This window comes from Littorina saxatilis, linkage group LG14 (genome assembly GCF_037325665.1).
Source record: "Littorina saxatilis isolate snail1 linkage group LG14, US_GU_Lsax_2.0, whole genome shotgun sequence".
Lineage (NCBI taxonomy): Eukaryota > Metazoa > Mollusca > Gastropoda > Littorinimorpha > Littorinidae > Littorina > Littorina saxatilis.
In genome coordinates, this window is record NC_090258.1 from 17,268,305 (window position 1) to 17,274,053 (window position 5,749).

Consider the following 5,749-nt stretch of genomic DNA (forward strand, 5'->3'; position numbering starts at 1 on the left):
GTGTCACTGTCTTCGTTCACCACTGAAGTCGCCCGGAATCCTTTTGCGCTAGCTAGATCAAAAGCTTTGCCGGGCGCAGCTACATCTGCATCGGCTTCAGTCTCCTTTCCGGTGTTGTTTCTGCGTGAAATTGGAATTGATGCTTGCACTCGATTTTGCTGACGATTACAGTCTGAAAACAGTACCTACAGTACGAACGATAAAAGAAATGTAGTGCGTCCCGGGACCCCCTCCACAAATTTCTACTACGTTTTTTTGTGTCTTGTAGTGCGAATAGGACGCAGGGAAGCACAATTTAGGGTGCCCTTACTTTTGGACAATCGTTAAAATTACAATCATTAGTATGTTATCAGAAAGAAGCCAACGGCCTATAGTGATGTCATTAAAGTTTTAAAAAAACACCACACACACAAAAAACACAACTAGTGATGAATATGAAAAGTCCTGCTACTGTTGCTGTGTTAGGATGCACTAACAATGCCTCGCCACCCCATTCTATTTCTGTCTGTGAGTTGTATGTTCTTCCCAAAGGGCGTAAATAGGGTTTCCAAAGCCTCAGACGTGCACCATGAACATGGTGTCTTCCACGTGCGCATGCACATGGGCACATCCATAGAAATAGAGCTGACTCTGGGAAATGAGTATGAGGAGGATGAGGAGGATGAGGCTGAGGAAGAGGATGAAGATGAGGAGAAGGAGGAGGGAGGGGGGGGGGAGAGGAATACAAAGACAAAATTCACCAAGTAACCAACCAAACCGACCAACAAACAAACACACATATAAAAGGGTGCCTGCGCGTGTGAAATACTATTGCTTTGATCTGAGCCTGAATTGCCAATAGTATTCTGCTATTTTCACCCGTGATATTCTATGTCAACAGCATAATTTTCAATAAAATGAACGTTATCGGTAGAATCTAGGTCACTGACGTGCGTAAAAACTACGCATCTGTTGTTCCGTAATGATGATCGTTAACAGGGATGATATTAATGAGGTTGTTTTTTCCCCAGACGTGTGGAATATTTGCTACGCCTACATTTAATTTTTTTTTAATCAGTTTTGCAAATGTTTTCATATAGACCAGGAATCGAGACGAGGTGGTGTATGTGTGTGGGTGTGTGTGTGAGTGTGTGTGTATGTGTGTGTATGCGTGTTAGTATGTGTATGTGTGTGAGTGTGTGTGAGTGTGTGTGTGTATGCGTGTTAGTATGTGTATGTGTGTGAGTGTGTGTGAGTGTGTGAGGGTATGTGTAAATGTGTGTTAGTGTGTGTGTGTGTGTGCGTGCGCGTGTGTGTGTGTGTGTATGTGTGTGTATGTGTGTGTGTGTGTGTGTGTGTGTGTGTGATCTGTAGCGGTGTGCATGATCATATATATATAAAGGTAGGATTGTTCCTTTGAACACAAGTACATGGGATCTACACCGAGTTAGTATATGAACCATAGAACGTTGCTTACCATTGTGAAAACTGCAAGTGTTGACGTTTCTGTTCAGCAGTTGTAAGCCATGTTCTAAGGTTTCTAACCCAGGTTCAAAGTCGCGAGTCCTTTGCATTGTTCTCAGTACTTTGCACTCATAGCCTGCCTTTTCAACACTGTCTATGTGACAAGCCATCGATGTCTCGTAAAGACGCAGTGTTTTTATGTTTACCTGTTATAATCCTTTGTCTAAATGTCGTTTTGAACTCTAAGCAGATAGGATTACATATGCACTGGTCTCTAATCTTCTGATAACACAGAGAAACACTCATCCCTTCACCTGTGATTACAAAAGAAGATAATTTGGAATGTTTGGCTAGGGTCAAGCCACCTCCCCCTCCCCTCACCCCCCCCCCCCCCCATACCTAAAGCAGACGGACGATTATGGTGTGATGGAAAAGAGCTGATTTAATGGGTTGGAGGATATTAACACTTTTTTTTCAGTTGTTCTTTGACATGCATTTTCTCTTCACGATTTGAATAAGCCGCGTGAAGCGTGATGAAAACATGCAGGCAATCTGTCGGCCTAAAGACTGGAACTGCATTCTGTCAGTCAGGGAAATGAGCGAGCGAATAAAAGAAACAAAATCATAGGGTGTATGTCAACTTGGACAGTCTGTCCACAAATTGAGTGAGTGAATGCATGGAAGACGAAAGGCATGAACATGGAGTCACAGAAAATAAGAGAGAGAGAGAGAGAGAGAGAGAGAGAGAGAGAGAGAGAGAGAGAGAGAGAGAGAGAGAGAGAGAGAGAGAGAGAGAGAGAGAGAGAGAAAGAGAGAGGGAGAGAGAGAGAGAGAAAGAAAGAGAGTGTTTGGACACCGAGGAGAGTCTGCACACAAAGTTGACTCTGAGAAATTAATCTCTCGCCGAACGTGGGGTCGAACTCACGCTGACAGCGGCCAACTGGATACAAATCCAGCGCGCTACCGACTGAGCTACATCCCCGCCCCGGATACACGAAGTGATAAGTAATACAATTATTTTTTTTGTAATTCACACTTCCAACTTTTAAAAAGTGAAATAATCAGCAATCCTTGAAAGAACTTATCATTAAGCATGTTGAAGGTACCAAGGACGGGCGCAGTGGCGTGGTGGTAAGACATCAGCCTCCTAATCGGGAGGTCATGAGTTCGAATCCCGGTCGCTGCCGCCTGGTGGGTTAAGAGTGGAGATTTTTCCGATCTCCCAGGTCAACTTATGTACAGACCTGCTAGTGACTTCACCCCCTTCGTGTGTACACGCAAGCACAAGACCAAGTGCGCACGGAAAAGATCCTGTAATCCATGTCAGAGTTCGGTGGGTTATGGAAACACGAAAATACCCAGCATGCCTACTCAACGAAAGCGGAGTGAGCTGACTATGCTCTCAGAGTATAGTGTGGGGAACCCAAATGGGCAGACGAGCTCACACGTAACCAGAAACATTCTGGAACGCTGAAGAAGAAGAAAGAAGAAGAAGGTACCAAGATTTAACACAATCCTTAATCTCATAGTCCAGACCGAACCAAAGACTACTTAGTACAAATTTCGAAGAAATAGCTTTAAATATGCGGCCGCCACAGTGTTACCTCAATATTTTTTGACGTCATCAAGTAGCGCTATCTTCTACTCTTTGTAGATCACATGTCTAATTGTCAGGACAGCGATACAATGATGCCGTCTTCTCCAGGTCTTCCTTTCCTCCGTACAGCTTGCAGTGAAGGGAAACTCTTCAGGATGGGGCATCTCTGCCCTAAAAATAAATGATAACAAGTCGCGTAAGGCGAAAATACAACATTTAGTCAAGCTGTCGAACTCACAGAATGAAACTGAACGCACTGCAATTTTTCAGCAAGACCGTATACTCGTAGCATCGTCAGTCCATCGCTCGTGGCAAAGGCAGTGAAATTGACAAGAAGAGCGGGGTAGTAGTTGCGCTGAGAAGGATAGCACGCTTTTCTGTACCTCTCTTCGTTTTAACTTTCTGAGCGTGTTTTTAATCCAACCATATCATATCTATATGTTTTTGGAATCAGGAATAAGATGAAAGTGTTTTTAAATTGATTTCGAAAATTTAATTTTGATCATAATTTTTATATTTTTAATTTTCAGAGCTTGTTTTTAATCCAAATATAGCATATTTATATGTTTTTGGAATCAGAAAATGATGAAGAATAAGATGAACGTAAATTTGGATCGTTTTATAAAAAAATGGGTTTTTTTTTTACAATTTTCATATTTTTAATGACCAAAGTCAAAATTAATTTTTAAGCCACCAAGCTGAAATGCAATACCAAAGTCCGCCCTTTGTCGAAGATTGCTTGGCCAAAATTTCAATCAATTTGATTGAAAAATGAGGGTGTGACAGTGCCGCCTCAACTTTTACAAAAAGCCGGATATGACGTCATCAAAGACATTTATCGAAAAAATGAAAAAACTGGCTGGGGATATCATACCCAGGAACTCTCATGTAATATTTCATAAATATTGGTCCAGTAGTTTAGTCTGAATCGCTCTACACACATACACGCACGTCAGACAGACAGACAGACAGACAGACAGACACAGACAGACAGACACAGACACAGACACACACACACACACACACACACACGCACACACACACACACACACACACCACGACCCTCGTCTCGATTCCCCCTCTATGTTAAAACATTTAGTCAAAACTTGACTAAATGTAAAAAAAATTCTTCGATTTTCATAGAAATCCGTTGGGTAGTTTTTGAGAAATTCTTTTAGCAGATAGACAGACAGAGAGACACCCACAGGCACATACAGCCACACATACACACACAAACACACAGGCACACACACACACACACACACACACACACACACACACACACACACACACACACACACACACACACACATACACACACACACTTCAAGGGATACCAACATCATCTCTTCCCTCGTTAGAACTTTCCGTCAATACACTGAATGTGAAAAAGACACAATAGTTTGCTGCACCTTTATCTGCCTCTCCTCTTTCGACGCCGAGATTATTAGTATGTTTCAGTATGTTACGATTACCCTTGACCTTCAGTTTATTTACTGAAGGATACTGAGGGATACATTCTCAATTCCTCCTGTTCTTTGCTCTTTGGATATCTCAGTTATTTGTGACCCTCTACCACGAAATGAGTCGCATGTCACCTTTGCATGATGTTCATATTTTTACATTTTCCTAAAGAGTTTTTTATGCTCTATCCAGTGGTGAAAACCGTTTTAGAAAAGAGAGAAAACCTTTCCAGTTATAAGCCTGTGACTAAGGTGACCCTCACACTGTTACCAGACACTCCCCGGACTTATATTAAGTCTAGCGCAGAACCGCGCGAGGTGACATGCGACTCATTTCGTGGTGGAGGGTCACATTTATCAATGAACAAAGCTAGCACTTGGTTTAAACAGTATTTTATTCATAAACACACACATGAACAACGCAAGCACTTCAGTGTCTTATTAATATAGTTTACGTTTCGTCATACCTTGTAAGTCCGAACTGGCTGGCTGTGTTGACGCCATTATTAAACCAACTACGATTTGGATCAATTTGTCTTTGCGTAGAATACGTCACAGGTGTGAGCTGTATGGTCTGAATTTGCTGTGACAGATTGACAAAGGGCGGAAATTATTCAAACATTCTCGAAAGTACATTGAAAAAAGAAAGGTCAACCCATCATGAATTCTTTGGTTTTCGTGTGTGTCTGCGGTAAGTATACGTTTTTGTGTGTGAACTTCAAAATTAAAATACACTTGGCATTCGTGAAAGCGACGGCCTACAAATGTTTCCGGTCAAATGGATGGGCAGTGGAATGTATGGCCAAAGTTGAGCAAGCAAGATGCCTACAGTCTGTTCCAAAGCATGGTTTTAGTTAAAAAAAAAAAAAGCAAAACAATGCGTATATTATTCATTTATTATAATTTATTTCATTGTGTTGTTGCTGTCGTTGTTGTTGATGTTGATGATAATAATGATGATGTTGTTGTTGTTGTTGTTGTTACTTGAACTTCCTGAGTTAAGTATTTTTCCCCCGTTATTGTTGTTGTTGTTTTTACTGTCATTCTTATTTATTATGTAACTATCTATCCAGCAGTGCTGACTGTAACGAGAGTGAAGGCGGAGGACGCGTGTGCCATCAATTGTCCATCGTTCATCTACAGCACAGAAATGAATTTAGCAACACTGTGCAAGTGAGTGCCTCACAAAATGATGATGAAGGTGACAAAGAATACGATGATGATGATTATAATGATGATGATGATG

The 5,749-nt window shown here is 41.5% G+C and overlaps 1 long non-coding RNA gene across 2 annotated transcripts in view; it reads left to right on the plus strand.

The window, feature by feature from the left end:
• The first annotated feature begins 4,924 nt into the window (after window positions 1-4,924).
• LOC138946658 (uncharacterized) overlaps window positions 4,925-5,749 on the plus strand; it is a 2,155-nt gene continuing 1,330 nt past the window's right edge. The window contains exons 1-2 of one of the 2 annotated variants that reach the window (XR_011449395.1): window positions 4,925-5,194; window positions 5,577-5,676. This is a non-coding gene — a long non-coding RNA (uncharacterized lncRNA). The remainder of the gene's footprint in view (window positions 5,195-5,576; window positions 5,677-5,749) is intronic. The other variant, XR_011449396.1, reaches the window with a different exon arrangement.